The sequence below is a fragment of the Euleptes europaea genome, chromosome 3 (genome assembly GCF_029931775.1).
Source record: "Euleptes europaea isolate rEulEur1 chromosome 3, rEulEur1.hap1, whole genome shotgun sequence".
Lineage (NCBI taxonomy): Eukaryota > Metazoa > Chordata > Lepidosauria > Squamata > Sphaerodactylidae > Euleptes > Euleptes europaea.
The window spans coordinates 56,701,991-56,719,544 of record NC_079314.1 but is presented as its reverse complement, the minus strand read 5'-3'; positions in this window follow the sequence as shown (position 1 = coordinate 56,719,544).

Here is a 17,554-nt window from a genome sequence, read left to right as displayed (position 1 = left end):
GCTCATTTCCACTCAACACACACACTGAGTTTCCAGGTCTGTCATTGCAAGGGCCAGAGGGAGATAAGCCTCAGGTCAGTTTCCCTCCATTATTTCTGAACTTTTATTCCATTTACAAGAATGCATGGTTTTAATCAAGGAAAATTGTTGGAGCAAATTCTCCTTCAAGTTTCAGAACTCAGGAGGTTTTTTTGTTTTTGTTTTTTTAAAGAAACCTTACTGTCACAAAAGCTAGATGTTGCAAAAGGGGCTGCTTTTCACTTAAAACAAAACAAAACAAAACAGTCCTGATCACTAATGGCCATAATGCCCACTCACAGAACATCAGAACAGTCTTACCAAGGGTAGATTGGTCTGTTAAAATAGCCCTGGAGCTTTTTTATTAGGAGCAAGATCCATTATATCTCAACACTGGAAATCTACAATAAAAATTGCAATTGGTTTATGCTGTGATTATTTGTGAAATATAGGACTGTTGGAAAAACTTAACACATCAGATTAGATTAGCAAAAAATCAAGCGTATGTGGACACTTTTTATGTTCAGTATTTATTTATATCTTTTGCCATCCAACAACAACTCATCTTCCATTTAATATTAGGAAATTATGGAAAGATGTGATTTAATAATGCAAGTATAGATGATACAACTGGAAAAAAATACTTGTTAAAACGATAAAACAAAATGTATAACACCAACTGTAACAATTAAAATAATATAAATATATATTTATTATTAAGTGCAATCACGCTTTAAAAAGTTAAGCCTCAAAAGGTAAATTACATACATATACGGAATTACACAAGACAACTCAGTTTGTTGCACTATTAAAACCACCAAGACCATACTTGTTTCAGCAGATAGGGCCTTCTTAGTGGTCACAACACAGTATATACACATATCTACATTTAACCAATAACATAATTTTTGTAACAGTCAATGCAGGTTGCATGTGAAGTCTAGGATAGAAAAATAATATAAGAAAATGTATTTTACTAACAGGGCTATCACTAATTTGGAACTTAGTTATTACCAAACAATTTTTGAAGGTCACTACTCACAGTTCATTATTGGGGCTCCAAATATAGACAAAGGTAAAATCAGGTCTGAACTCGTCCTAACCTGGCTGGTAGCAATGGAGGAGAAGATGAATGAACTTATGCCATTGTCATCATCATCATCATCATTCCTTTATTGGCATAAAAGCATAATACAAAAAGGGTACAAAAGGAATGGAGATCTTAAAAAGTGCCCTTTATGGAACAGTTAAAAGACAGTTACATCAAATAGCGCTGTTTGTTGATACTGCCATCTAATTAACCGTTTGGCGGGCTTTTAAAACAAACTTTAAAAACTGCCACCGTCTCCAATATATGGGACGAACAATGGTTCAATAAATAGGAAACGCTAAAAGAATCTGAGACTTTCAGTCAATTAACCAACAGGGGGCTTAAAAATTTGTTACGAGATTCTGTGTAGAAACTACAATAAAATAAGACATGAGCAACCGTTTCAATACAATTGTTGACACAAGGGCAAAGCCTGTCAGACAGAGGAATTTTCCGAAATCTGCCTTATGCCATTGTCATTGCCACTGGCCACAAGTTATTGCCCTGGCTGGTTCCAGGCTGCTAGCACCCCACAAGCCTTTCCTGGTAAGTTGAAGGACCAATTTGCCCATAGGTACAGGTAATTTCAACCGTCCAATAAATTCAGTTAAAATGAAATAAGTGAAATGCAGCAGAATGAGAATGGTAATGACGTGGCAGAGTGCAAAGAGGTAGGTTGGGCTACATCACTTCAGATTGCAGATGAGAGACTACATTTTTAAAAGTTCCTCATGGAGCTGATGGAGTGAGCCAGATTCTCCCACCAGCCAGTTGATTTGTGTGCGTTGAGTGCCAAGCCTTTTTGGATCGCCTGGCTGGCAGCGACACACTATTGCTGCCAGCCAAATAACTGTGAGTGTTATGGGGGTTAGAGAAGAAAGCCTGCTGAACATGCTTTCTGCCCCAAGCCCAAACCTATCCCCCATCGTCTGGCTGGAAAGAAGGAGGTTTGGAGCACAAAGTATGTCCACTTTCCCCACCACTGCAGCACCCACCTTCCCCCATCCTTCTACTGCCACTATACCCTGTTGTCACTTTTGCCATATCCACCTGTTCTGCCCCCTCACCTTGCTCCTGCTGCTACTATACCCACCCTTCTGCTGTTGCTTCTTCCCCTCCACTTTGACAATTGTTTTTTTTTAAAATACCAACCATTATCTCATCAGTTCTGTGCTGCCATTTCTTTTTCTGAGCTGCAATATTGCAAGTGCAGAAATCATTTCTCTGGTGTGGAGTTTTGTTTTTTTTAATTCAGATTTTTCTGCAAGCCTGAGAAATGCCCTGATTTTATAGAAACACCCCCAGTCTCTACATAGTCCCATTGTGCATATTTTTATCTGTGATATAGAACCATGATCAGAATTAGATATAAATATTACTGTTGTCATTAATGGCGCTTTTTACATTCACCTGGGACTTGTGTAGAGATAGGTAAGCAAGATGCAACTCCTATGAACCGCAATGGGAGCCTCCTTAAGAAGACTTGGTGGCTTTGAACTCCCAAATCTGCCCTATTAATGGAGATTTTTGAGAGCCATGCCACCAAGGGTTCAGCTAAGGGGCAAACCGCGCTGAACTTAATTGGCCTCTTCTGCACACCATTCTCCTCTGTTTAACTAGCCAGCAGATGGGTTGAGCTCTACCATGGCTCCAGTTCTGTCCTTCTAGTTGCCAAATTCTTTCATAAAGCAGAGTCCTATTTACATCACACCATTGTTTGCTCTCTGTAAACATTATACCATTCATCTGGGTGCTTCCTTTGTTTTTTCTTTTGTTTTTTTCTTTTTTCTTTCTTTTGTTTTTTCTTTCTTTCTTTCTTTCTTTCTTTCTTTCTTTCTTTCTTTCTTTCTTTCTTTCTTTCTTTCTTTCTTTCTTTCTTTCTGTAAAAGTATGCTTTTATGCTCTTTTCAGTAATCTTGTAATTTGGTGAGTTTGAAAAGGTGCAGAAGTATTATTTCAAAAAGATGAAAAGTCCATTTCTGCTTTAATCCTGATGTTTATTTGCTGTATAATTTTAAGTGATAGATAAAAAGAGTCAGGTGCATAAATCCTTATGCAGACACATGGATAAGAAAGTCTGGTTTTTCTGCAGTGAAAATGCATTATTAACCAAGCAGCACTATACAAAGGCAGAATTTTATTGGCATACCATTTGTAACACAGTACAGATTTAGGAGTTTAATTCTGGAGAAGATTTTTTAGATCACAAGAACAACACTACAGCCCTGGATTTATTGTGGGAAGACATATATTCTATGGGAATACCTTAATGATTAAAAATTAGTGCATCTAGTTGAAAAAGGCTTGTGAACCCAGACTGACTGTCCAACCAAAGGTGTGAGGCAATAGGCTGCGTGGGACTCCCAAGACAATCTGGCAAGAGGTGCAATTTTCTCTGGTTTAACAGACAGACCACTATTAAGGATCATTAAAATGCTGACTGCCAAATCTGTATGGGCGGAATTACAGAGATTGAATGTGAAATCCTCATTGAAAAGCCAGATGTAAACACAATTGTTCTGCATAAGAATGCAAGAGAGTGAGAATCTCCTCTTCACAGAATGCTAGATTAGATTTAGTTGAACAGTTGAAAGCTGTGGGAAAGGAAATTCCTGATGAGGATATGCTTGTGTTAATTTTAATCAGCCTGCCAGAGTCTTATGAGAAAATTATCCATGCAATTGAGGCTATTTTGAATAATAAGATGGTCAGAAAATATTTGGCACTTGAGAGGCTTTTTGAAATGCAACTTAAAAATAGTTTTATTTTATGTGTCAGATGGTCAGCCAGATCAAGCAAAGTAGTACCATCAAGGAGACTTTCTTATCTAGCAACGGCAGAAGCTATACCAGAGCTTTCCATATGAGAAAACATAGGCCTTTTATGCATGGGTAGTTCGCATCACAATCACCACGGTACTACTTCGGGGCTTCATTGGAATTATTACCAGCCTTCAACCCTTGATTTTTGTCAGTAAAAGGCAAGGTAGAGGGGCAGGGCCCTTTCAAGGGCTACTTTGGTCTCTGAGGGAGAACTCATTGGGCCAGGCCCAACAGAAACCATGGGTAACTTGCTACCATACAACATGCATGATTTATCAAGGCCCAGTGGCTTGCTATTGCTCGACAGCAGCCATTCCATGAAAAGCCAGTGTGGTATAGTGGTTAGAGTTTCAGATTAGGGTTTGGGAGACCCAGATTCAATCCCCACTGTGCTGTGGAAGCTCACAGGGTTACTTTGGGACAGTCACAAACTTCAGAAGGTTGTTGTGAGGATAAAATGGAGACGAGAACTATCCAAGCTGCTTTGGTTCCCCTCTAGGGAGAAAGACAGGTTATAAATGAAATAAATACGTAATAAATGTAGCTGAAATGGGGCAAAGAAAAGGAAAGAAGGACACGGGAAAAGGGGGAGATGCTATGGGGGCTTTGGGAAAGGGGAAAGATGAAATAGCGTGGGAGGGGATATAGTGGAACATAATATGCCCCCTGCAAGTCCTTGCAGGTCCTCTACTTGTTAGGGTTGCCAGGTCTCCTCTCCCGATCTGTGGGAGTTTTAGGGGCCGGGGCTGGGGCAGCCATGTGCGGGCATTGCCACACGATGACAGCACTCCTGGCTTTACTTCCAGAAGTGCTGCATCACTGCGGCCCATTTAACACTCATTTTTAGTGCAAAAGCAGCCACAGCAATGCAGCTCTTCTGGAAGTAAAACCGGAAGTGCCGTCATCACGTGTGCACACGTAGCCGTAGCTCCGGAGCAGCTCGGTGGATTGGCGGACAATTGCCCACCAATACCACCCACCTGGCAACCCTACTACTTGTATTATCAAGAATGATTAAGGCCTAATATCCCAATACTTGGAACTAAGTCCTTACATAAACTTACATAAACTTACACTTACATAAACAGGGACTTACATGTGCTTAGTATTGCCATCAGGGACATATTTTTCACATATCTTGGTTAAAGGCCTGGAAAAGAAATATTGTAGAATAAATTAATCTTTCATGTTGCAAACTTGCCTGAACAAAAGCAGTTTTTAGAGGACAAAACAATTATTTTACCTATATGCAAAGCATCTCTAACCAACTAATTCACCGTGGGCACAACCCAGCCACAATTAAGCACTGTCAAGTACTTTTTAATGCAACAAGACAGTTAAGCATATTCTTAAAATCTCTCCCATTGGAGTGCTTCTCTTTGGCTGGATCATGCCCAGTGTGCTCTGGATTACTCAGCAGGACTTCTTTCTACCAAGTTTACTGGAACTTAGATCAAGTCCTTCAAGGAGGGTTACGAAATTTCCTTTTCAAATGCTTCTCTTGTTTTTCACCAAGGCAGTTTCAGTGCCTTTGTTTCAACTGAGATATCTCCTTTGCTAAATTAATACAGTTGCTAATTATCCTCTAGTTGCTGTTCTGTGCTGAGCTAATTAGTTTAGCTGTGTCATCCTATTGTCAAACTTGCAAATGATTCAATTAATCTTATCTTGTCCTCCCAATAGCCCTCTGCTAAAATGAACAATGGCCTGGTGTTTGTTTGCATCTATCTTTGGGTATAAGAACTGCTCTGTATTCTGTTGTAAAATTCTCGCACTGTGAAGATAGTTCTGCATAGCTCTTTATACTAAAACTTCAGCTGTCGCACTCCTGACAGCAGGGTTTTTTTTCTTCCTCCACTACTGAAGCAGCCTGTGTCCTTAAATTGGTTACTGAAGCTACAGCAAAGATAATAAAATCTATTTTGGATCATTTTTCCTGTTGAGCAAACGTCTCAGTGTGACGCATATTCTGGGATTACCATAATGGAGAGAAGAAAACAGTTTAGAAGCAATGAATTCTTCATTTCCTTGCAAACTCAGGAATAAATGCAACACCAGTATACACAAGCTAATTAAAATCAGAATGGTAACATGGAATATGTTTAATCTCGTAAATGCCTGTGTATAACAGAGGAGCATTCATTATTATGATAGATGCTCATGACATCAGGCATTTAGTAGGAACATCCAGGTAGGTGATTACAATAAATTAAAGACCCAGAATATAATGAGTAAATTTATTGAAGTGTTATTGTATATACACTTGAGCAACTTTTTTCTTCAACAATAACCATTTAAAGGTTTATTTTTATCTCCCCAAACTAGAATTTGCTTTTTTCACCAATTTTTGTTCCAACTTTGATAACTGGAAGACTAAAATGGCCCCTTTACAGATTCTGGAGTGCACAGGTTGGGTCTGGGGTCCTTCCCCTCCTGGACATGTGTTGCAATTCTCCTTAATTCAGTGCTGATTCAGATTGTAATGAATAGGTTGAAGACTTTTCTATTTTATTTGAGCTTCCCTTGCTGACCCTCCTTCCTGCTTATGTATTTTGTTTTAATTATTTAACTCTTTAGTATATGTGCATTATAAAAGCTGGTTTTAATGTTTTTGATTGCTGTCTTGGGGACTCTGAGTTAGGTGGAAAGGTGGCATAAAATGTTTTAAATAAAATAAACTATGGCACACATAGAGAAGGGGCTTCAGGCTTCCTATCTGTGCCATTTTCCTGACCTGAAGCAGTCTTGAAAGGCACTGTTTGGCCCATTGGGGAAACCCATGTTTTCCTAATGGGCTATATAGTGATCCTGGGACCTCCATGAATCTATCTAATGCCCTTTAAAAGCAAGCTGTCTATGCTAGTGGCAATCATTCCACCCACTGGCAATGAATTCCACAATTGAATGTTCTAACTGAAATATTTTTCTCTTGAATGATGTTCAAGAATGATGTTCAAACTAACGAAGAGCTGCTTGTGGTATGGCCTGATGATAAGGACCTCACAATTTCTTTGGCCTATCCAATTCATTTTCTGTTTAAGTACATACTTTTCTTCCATCATGGAAGTCAGCCTGGCATACATAGGGTTCCCAAGAAATCTCCCATCCAGCCATTGGCCAGACAGACATGTTTAGCTTCTGGAATGTTGCTACATTATGAATCCCTTATGTTCTCTCTCTCCTTCTCTCTCTCTCTCTCTCTCATTCGTTTTTGTTTCTCTGTGTGTCTCTCTGTGTGAATCCATCCAATGATGGTCAATATTCATAATATAATGGCCTTTCCAGTGTACAGGTTTATCCTAGACACAGTTAATTATAATCTAAATATTTACCAGGCATTCACAAGACTCAAATAACACATTTAAATTCCTGAAAAATTCTGCAAGTTTTTACTATGTTTATGAAATATTTTTTAAAAGTCCAGCAACTCTTAGCATCTGGTGTTGATCTGTGGTGTACATGAAGTTGGCACTTGTAGCAGATCATGGTCTACCTTATTACTAAGTCTTGCTAATAATTTGAGTGTGTATCAGTGCAGTCAATAGAAGTATAATTAACCTGTCAGTGAATCCCAGCAAACATGCTTTGTTTTCATTTCAGTGACAGGAGCCATAAGAAAGCAACATGGAATTTTCTCAGTTGTAGCACCTTGTTAAACAAATCTGGGCCTACTTTTGACTTCCTTGTAAAGAATGTCAAATCTTCTGTCCTTATTGATATGGGCTGTAAACAATAGAATGCCATTTCATCTTTGTGAATGGCTTGAAGTACTTTCAAAACATGCTGGAATGGAAGAAAATGGGTCTTGTTGTTTACATATTAACAGTGGCGTGGAATTACAATTTTTGACTTACGTTTGAATAACACCCAATGTATAAATGGAAATTTTCCTCTTCATCAGGTCTACTTTTCTCTCCAAATGACAACCTCCTTTTCTTTTGTTTCTAATGGCCATCAAGAAGACCACAGGAAGGAGGGCAGGAAGGAGCCAGATATTTCTTTGTTGTGCATGGAAAAGTCTCACCTGCATGTCAAGATTTCTTCTGTGCTTCCTTTAAATTGCATTTTTTTTCTTTTGAAAATAGAAACATAGAGCTGGAAGGGACCTCAAGGGTTGTCTAGTCTAACCACCTGCACAAAATTCACAACTACCACCCCCCGTACCCCCAGCAACCACTGCTTTATGCCCAGAAGAAGGCAAAAACCCCTCAAGGATCCCTGGCCAATCTGGCCTAAAGGAAAATGCCTTCCTGACCCCAAAGTGGTGATTGGCATTACCCTGGGCATGTAAGAAAGGGCCATGAGAGCCAAGCACTGACTCATCCCTTCCTGGTGTCCTTCTCATGATCAGCCTAAGTTAACAGAACAAGCCATGCCATCTAGCCTCTGCTTACAAACTCCTAAAGAAGAAGAGCCCACTGCCTCCCAAGGAAGCTCATTCCACTGAGAAACTGCAACTGTCAGGATGTTTTTCCTAATGTTTAGCCGAAAACTCTTTTGATTTAATTTCAACCCGTTGGTTCTGGTCTGACCTTCTGGGGCAACAGAAAACAACTCCACTTTGTACTGTATATGACAGCCCTTCAAATACTTGAAGATGGCTATAATATCACCTCAGTAATCTCTTCTCCAGGCTAAATATACCAAGCTTCTTCAACCTTTCCTCAAAGGACTTAGTCTCCAGACCCCTCACCATCTTTGTTGCCCTTCTCTGGACACGTTCCAGCTTGTCAAATCCTTCTTAAACTATGGTGCTTGAATCTGTACACAATACTCCAAGTGAGGTCAAACTAGAACAGAGTAAAGTGACACCATCACTTTGCGTGATCTGGACACTATACTTCTGTTGATACAGCCCAAAATTGGATTTGCCTTTTTAGCTACAGCATGACACTGCTGACTCATGTTCAGTGTATAGTCTACTACTAGATATTTTTGCATGAACTGCTGCCAAGACTAGTCTCCCCCATCCTATACTGATTTGATTTTTCCTACCTTAAAGCAGAACTTTACATTTTTCTCTGTTGAAATTAATTTTGTTAGTTTTAGCCCAGTTTAGGGCTGTTGAAAAATAAAATTTGGGAAAATTCGGGTTTGAGTTTAATTGGCCTCCCCCCCACCCAGAAAACCCGAATGCTGAATTCCCCTATACCAGTAAAGGTGGGAATTCAGCCTTAAATCTGGGATTCCTGAAAGATTTGGCCATTTAAACCCATTAAACCCATTTCGCAGCTTTCTGCTGCTCCTGGGGGAACAAGATTCTGACCCAATCTTCACCAAACTTGGGGGTTCTTGCAAGAAGAGTCCTTTTTAGCTACCCTGAAAATTTGGGACCTCTACCTGCAAAAATCCCCCTGCAGGAGCCGTGGAAAGGTGTTTTCAGGAATGACAAATTCGGCTTTGCCAACCGCCCGGATTTTGCTGATTCGGTAAACCCGAAACAGTTTACCAAAATGGCATTTATTTGGTATTTTTTCAGCTCGGTTTTTACCGACTCAACAGCCCTAGCCCAGTTTTCCAGCCTGTCAGGATCATCCTATATCCTGGCTCTGTCTTCTACCATATTTGCCACCCCTCCCAATTTAATATTAATTGCAAGTTTAATAATCATCCCCTCTATTCCTTCATCAAAATAATTTATGAAGATGTTGAACAACACAGAGCTCAGGACAGATCCCTGAGGCACTCCACTTGTCATTCCCCTCCAAGAGGATGAGCAACCATTAACAAGCACTCTTTCAGCACGATCTGTCAACCAGTTACAAATCCACCTAACAGTAGTAGGATTCATACCACATTTTACCAACTTGTCAACAAGAATATCATGTAGAACTTTATCAACAGCCTTACTGAAGTTAAGATAAACTACGTCCACAGCATTCCTCTGATTCAATAAGGCAGTAACTCTCTCAAAAAGGACATATGGTTAGTCTGACACAACTTGTTCTTGAGGAACCTGTGTTGACTCTAAATAACTACAGCCATCCTTTCTAAATGCTCCAGGACTGACTGTTTGATTATTTGTTCTAAAACCTTTCCAGTTATAGACATCAATCTGATGGGTCAGTAGTTATCTGGATCCTTCTTGAAGATGGGGACAACATTTGCCTGCCTTCAGTCTTCTGGCACCTCACCTGCTCTCCAAGAATTCTCAAAAATATTGAGCAGAGGTTATCATGTTTTGACTGGCTAAGTGCCGCAAATAAATTATCTAAATCTAAATTGAGCAGAGGCTTTGAAATTACATCACCAAGGTCCTTTAGAACATTTGGGTGCAATTCATCTGGCAGTCTCCATAATTGCTTTATTAAGGAGGAGAATGGCGGAGGGTGAGTGAGTGAGTGGAACTATAAACCTTTCCTCTCTTGCTGTTGTCTGGCTAAAAAAAAAAGTTTTATTTTTAGCTTACTTTAATCCCCAATGTGGACCCAAAGTGGCTTACGACAGTAATCACCTCTCCCTCATTTTGTCTGCAACAACTCTGGTCAGGCTAAGAGAGAGTGACTAGCCCAAGGTCAACCTTCCATAGCAGAGTAGAGATTCACACCTGGGTCTCACAACCCCTGGTCTGTCACTCTTACCACTATACTAAACTGGCTCCCCTGAGCTGCTTTAACCTATGCTGGTGAAAAAACAAGATCAGTTTTCCCAGCAGTAATAATTTTTTTTTTCTGTGGGTCCCTATATTGGGGAGAAAGGGAGGAAAGCCTATCAACGTAACCTTAATTCAAGTTTACGCCCAAACTACAGATACTGATGAGGAAGAAATTGAAAGCTGTAATGCAAGTGTCCAGAAAGAAATTAATCACAACCTAAACACTATATGCTTATAATCATAGGTGACTCGAACACAAAAATAGGAAACAAAGCAGAATGAAGGTTTGGGTTAGGAGCATGACATTAAGCAGGAGAGTGACTCATAGAATTCTGTGAAGACAACAATTTGTTAATGGCGAGCACATGTTTCAAGCAATCAAACAACCGATTGTATGCAGACATCACTGGATGGCCAAAAGAGAAATCAAATAGATTACATAATCGAAAGCAGAAGATGGAGAAGCTATACTATCTTTGCTAAAACAAGACCAGCAGCCAACTGTGGTTCAGAGCAAATTGTTAATATTGAAAATTAGAATAAAGGTGAAGAAAAACACCAAAACATTCAAAGTGCCAAATTACAATCTAAGCAGCATACCTGAAGAGTTTAAGTGTGTGTAAGAAATACATTACTGAGAGGGCAGGGGAAACAGAGCACCTATTTAAAAGCATAAATTAAAGTGATTACATTATTCAAGGAAAGAGAGATTAACAATAAAGAGTTAGGAGTATTGATCACTTAAGTACTAGAATCCCCATTGTGGGCTTTAATATTTTATAAGTCTGGCATGAAAGTTAGAAGATGTTAACAGCTGGTGGGTCTTGTGAGACATCAGAGCTGGCTAAAAACTCTGAGATAATACCTTTCCTTTAAATCAATGAAAAAGTAATTATATTCTCTTTAACTACATTTGAAAAAAAACCTCCACGATTTAGAGAAAATCACATCTGCCCTGCCATGAAGTTGGCATATACAGTGAGGTAGACACTATCCTTGCTTGTGTGGTTCAGTCCTCCTATGGCAAGCTGGGATTGAACAAGAAATTTATTGTGCAGTTGCTAGTTCTGTGGACTTTAACTATGCTCAGATAGGTGGTTCATTACCCAATGTGTTTCATAGAATCATGGAGTTGGAAGGGGACCACCAGGGTCATCTAGTCCAACCCCCTGCACAATGCAGGAAATTCACAACTACCTCCCCCCCACACACACACACCCAGTGACCCCTAATCCATGCCCAGAAGATGGCCAAGATGCCCTCTCTCTCATCATCTGCTTAAGGCCATAGAATCAGCATTGCTGACAGATGGCCATCTAACCTCTTCTTTAAAACCTCCAGGGAAGGAGAGCTTACCAGCTCCCGAGGAAGCCTGTTCCTCTTCTTACAAAATTCTTACAAAAAGTTTTGTGTTGGCCGGATGCTTGGCCAATGCGTTCATTTCTCTGACAGGCCTCCCCATATCCTGATTAGGCTTCTGCAAGACTGTGCCCTTACTTCCGTTATTTCTTAGAGATACATAGGCCCTTAACTGAAAAAAAAAAATCCCTATATCCTGTAGCTTTTCTCAGGGACAATTTCTGTTATTTCCTCTGGTTACCACTGACCCATATAAGATCAGCCAGAAGGCATTACAGTTCTGTGTTGCCTGACAGAATAATGACTTGTGGATGCCATAAAAACAGTTTCTCCCAATGCTTTTGTGTGGTGGTAGTATCCTCTGTCTCTGCTTTGCTTCAGTCTTTGCTGCTATCTGAGAAAAGCATATTTTTGTGAGAATTAGTAATGAGTTAAATGATTTTTTTTGCGGGAGGGGTCAGAACCTCTTACTTCACTGCCATCAGCATGTCCCTCTCTGGTATACCTGTTTGCTTGAGTAACTGTGGATGCTGTTTATAGGATTTTGGGAAGCATAATTCTGTCAAGGTCAATGGCATTGTGATGGCTTACATCAAACGAGTGTCAAGCCCTTAATGCTAATTGAGTTGACCTATTACAGGGTGCATCTTAAGGCTTAAGATGTAATAGGTTAAGTGAATGTGCACCATCTCTTATAAAACTAACATGATAGCAAAGATTGGGGGTGGGGTCTTGACTCTGCTGGATGTCTCCAAGGAAGAGAATCACATACAACAATTTTTGAAACATTTAGAGAACAGAGCTGACATGAGTTTTCTCAGCACAGCCACCATTTTATCCTTGGATAACGTCATCCAGTACTTCTCCAAAGAAAGTTCTGTCAGCCTGTCAAACATTTCCTTGAAAATGGCTTTCACAGGACTCCTTTTGTCAAACAATCTGTCTTTATGTGCCAGTCCAGGCTTGATAAATTTGGCAGTTCCTCCATTGTTTTCATAGTCCATCAAATCAACAGCATTCTGCTACAGACCCTCTTAGGAAAACTGTGATGGTGGTAGCATGTAAAGATGCTACTGTAAATACCATTACAGTGCAGCCCTTCCTAAGCAGACATTTACCCTTCTAAGCCCATTGACTTCAATAGGCTTAGAAAGGGGTAAGTGTTTAGGACTACGCTGTTAATTTCTTTTTCCTAAAGGAAAGATAAAAACATAAAATTAGCACTCAAGAAATTTGTAGATGGTACTAGTGAACCAATATTAAATCATACTCAGATATGCTGCTTAGGAATCAGTATACTGACCACAAACATGTATTTCCAAAACAATGGGCTGTGCAGGCCAACTGTTCTATCAGTAGCCATATTTCTATGGTTATAACAACACATGACAAAATCAATAGGATTGTCAGGAGGTTCAAGTCCCCCGCCCCCATTGATTAACTCTCTAGAATTAAAATGATTACTTAATGGATCGATAAAATGTAACTATATTTACTTATTGCAAAACCTTAATGAAAATGTCTTTTTGAATGTCCTGAAGGAAAAGGACAAATGCTTTTAAGTCCTGTAAATTATCCTTGATTTCAGTCAAGGAGTGAACCTATGTGTGCAAATAAGGTTAGATTCTTGATTTCAGTTTACAAAGGTTAACCACTATATGAGAAAACATTGAGAAGAGTTCGGTGCTGATCAGAGTGACCTACTTCAGACATAGCAAGCTATGTTGTCTGTGGTAACAAGTGGGGTTGTGTTTATGAAAGCTTTCATTCTTCCCACAGACATTTTCTTTAAATTATATGCATAAAATTATATGCAAAATTTGGGGTTTTTACTTTTGGCCTGATCCCCTTGCTAGAGCATCTGTTATTGGCACTTATCGTAAATTTCGTGTTTGTTAGGTGATCTATTAAGAGAGCGCCCACCTACCTCACAGGGTGTCTGTTGTGGCAAGGGGAAGGGAAGGTGATTGTAAACTGGTCTGATTCTTCCTTAAGTGGTAGAGCATTTTGGCATATAAAAGCCTCCTCCTCCTCCTCCTCCTCGGATTTATAAGCCTTTATTTATTCATGCCACGTATCAGTGAAAAGAAACAAAGTTTGATACTCATCTCATGAGGGTTTTTTGTTATTGATAATATCAGAGTAATTAAAACATATCCTGTTTGTTGAATGGGCACCATTGTACATGTACCTGCGCGCACACACGCACACACAAGTACAACTTGAGGAGGCATTCTTTGTATTATTTGTTTTAGCTGTTGAAAGAATAGATAGGTAGATGCTGATGGCAGGCACACCCTGAGCCCAGGACCCCCCCTCCCAAGTTTGGAGTCATTTGGATTACTTTTGTTGATTGTGTAAAAGTCCTGTCCTTTTATATATGCAACCAATCCCCTTTACGCCTGGTTGGAGTGTGTGAAAAGAAGGTAATAGCCAGTCAAGGCTGTGGAACTTTGGAGGAACTAGATGGGAGGTGGGAGTTGACAGACTGCTTTCAGTCAAATAAGGATTAACTGCCAGAGGTACTAGTTTCAAAAATCCAAGGACTCAGAATCTGGCTTCTGAGGAAGCAGGCTAATGGAGTGTGGTTGCTGGGAGAGGCTCACTCTTAAAAGTCAGTCTGTCTGTGAAAAACAACTAAAAGGTCAGATTCTGTTGAAAGATCACTAGCAGCCCTAATTAGGGACCTGGGGAATGTGAACAGTGAACAGTGAAGCAAGAGAGCTAACTATTTAGGGGTTACAATAAAAGTTCGTCAGCTTGCCTGATAGTTGCTCTTTGCCTCAAAATTCACAAATTTTAACTGTATCATTTTCCTGCTGATTGTGCCCAGCATACGTTGTGTGACACAATTTAAACGGTTTCAAGTCTCTTTGCAAAACAATCTTTTAACCCTTTCCAAGGGAGGAAATAAGCTTTATTTCAAAATTGTGACAACCTCTTGTGCCTGATTATAGGTCAGACAAGATATTGTCCAAAAACATAACCAATACAGTAGAGGAGGAGACAAGTACTCCAGTAACATGTGTAGAATCATTAAATAAACTCTCGAAGGTTTCCTCACTTATACTAGTATACCCATTTTTAGAATCCACTTGATTTAGTCAGCCAGAAAAGGAATAGTGACAGCAGCAAATTAACTCTATCACACTGCACTATTTACACATAATTCCAGATCCCTTTCCTTCACAGTTGCTTACTCCTAAAGCTGGGTTTGAAATTCCTTTAATCTGGCCCTGGTGAAATTTGGAGATTTCCCTGTACTTCTGCAGGAAACATCACAGGAAGAGGACACGGCGTTTTATGTAACTTATCATAGCCATTATTAGTTTTATAAATGGTTCTTCCATCACTTTATGTTTTGATGACTGTCTCATTAATCTCTTGCTGGAGATGCTGAGATTTGTTCAGGGTTTTTTCCCCCCTCCAAAGAATGTAGTGCCTTTTCAGAATAAAGGAAATGAACTATGGAGGAAGACAAAGATAGATTTCACAGGTTTCTGTTTAAGGAGCAGTTGCAACAGATATGGCATTCCCTAAGAAATAATGTATTTGGTCTTTTTGTTAAAACTGAAGACAAATTACTAGTGTGAGCTGATGACAGGAGAGCTGAAAGAAAATAGGGCCACTAATCTATACTGCATGTTTATGACACAGGACTGTTCCTGTAAATTAATTGTGTGTTTAAATATGTCACCAGGAGACGTTTGATAATAGTCAAATGATCGTGCAAGTTAAAAATTCTCCTCATCCAGAATGAGTTAAGAACAAGCTATGGGTAAGAACAAAATTTGAATAAAAGATCTTAGCTATATGCCCAACGACCTACATTGGCCTGATCCTGGTTAACCAATCTAATGTATGGTCAGTGTTGTCACCTGACCAAGGAACCTGTTACTGGCAAGGTGAACTAAGCAATCCGAGAAGTTTGCCAATGAAGAAGAAGAATTGGTTTTTATACTCTGTTTTTCTCAAAGCAGCTTACAACTGTCTTCCCTTCCCCTCCCCACAACAGACATCTTGTGAGGTGGGTGAGGCTGAGCGAGTTCTAAGTTGGGTTGTCCATATCTATATACCGAAACTGAAAATAAACCTGAAATTAGCCATTTTGGCAATATTCGGGTTTTGGTTTTACCAAATATCAAAACCTGAGGATCTGCCCGAAGTCGAATAGGCGATTCCCAAAAAAGCTGAATTTGGCTATTCGCCTTTGCTCAGAGGCACGGCTTTGTGCTTTCTCCCATTTTTCTTTTTTTGACTGGTTTTGTTAGGGGCCAATAGTTGGGGCCCTTTTGAGGTCAGGATCATGTAATCGGAGCCAACTTGGTCTGACAAACCATTCAGTGGATTGATCTGGATCAAGCATAAGAGTTTTTTAAAAGACAGGGCTCACCAAGTCCTGGCCGGAGGGATATACTCTCCAACTAAAAAGAACCAGGGTCAACAGCTGCTCACACCACCAGGCTTCCAAAGGAGATTCCCTCACCCACATGGATGAGCAGTCTCCTTCAGACAGCCCCTGTGGTTGAGACTTTGGCTGGCTCCGATATCATCCCCCTAAAACCTGCTGTCAAATTGAAGGTTGCCCTGAGTAGATGCTTCGTTTCCCCACACTGTGACGATCTCTTGAAATCAGATTTTTGATTACTATAATAAAGGACTCTTCACAGGTTATCATTTGTTACCAAAAGAAATGTTTTCCAGGCCTTATTTTTCCTGCATTTAAACTTTTCCCTCAGTTTGGAAACTAATTTGCATGAACATCACACTATGCACCCCAGATATGAAGGGAGCCCCCAGACTTTGAGGTGCCAGCCTGTCAATCAGCTCTTTTCACCAGTCCTTGGCAATGCTGAACTTCTGAACGTGCAAACCAATGGACAGCTCGGCTCACAAATGCCTGGAGGATGGGGGCGACCCCTTTGTGGGCCCATAAAGTTGGACCCCCGTCTCAAAGTTCACCAAACTTTGGTGATCATCTAAGGAGAGTCCCTTGCAGCCGTGCTGCAAATTTGGTGACTCTACCTCCAAACATTGGGGAAGGCACTGGCAAACCACCCCGTAAACATAGTCTGCCTAGTAAATGTCAAGATGTGACGTCACCCCATGGGTCAGGAATGACCCGGTACTTGCACAAGGGACCTTTACCTTTTTTACCTCCAAAAATGCCCCCACAGGAGCTTCAAAAAATCCCCATAGACTATAAAGAAACTAAATTTTTCGGTAAACCTGGAAATAAAGCCAAATACCCATATTTACTGGTATGGGTATTCGGGCCCAATAAACCCAAACCCAAAATTTACTTTTTTTTTTTTTGCATAACCCTAGTTCTGAGAGAACTGTGACTGACCCAAGGTCACCCAGCAGGCTTCATGTGGAGGAACGGGGAATCAAACCCGGCTCTCCAGATTACAGTCCATTGTTCTTAACCACTATACCATGCTGGCTATCAGCAAGATGTTCTGCAGCTGCTCCAGGCCCACTTAACTAACCTCCTCTCCTACCCATGATCTCAGGCATTAATGAGTTGGAATGCACCCTCCCTGTTTTGGCGGCCTTGAAGCTTGTTATGCTCAGTGGTATGAGCTATATCTGGTTTTCTCCCATCTTCTTTATCTATGGCTTTGAAGCCATAAGCAACTTGCTGTGTTTCAGTAAGAGAAACTTTCA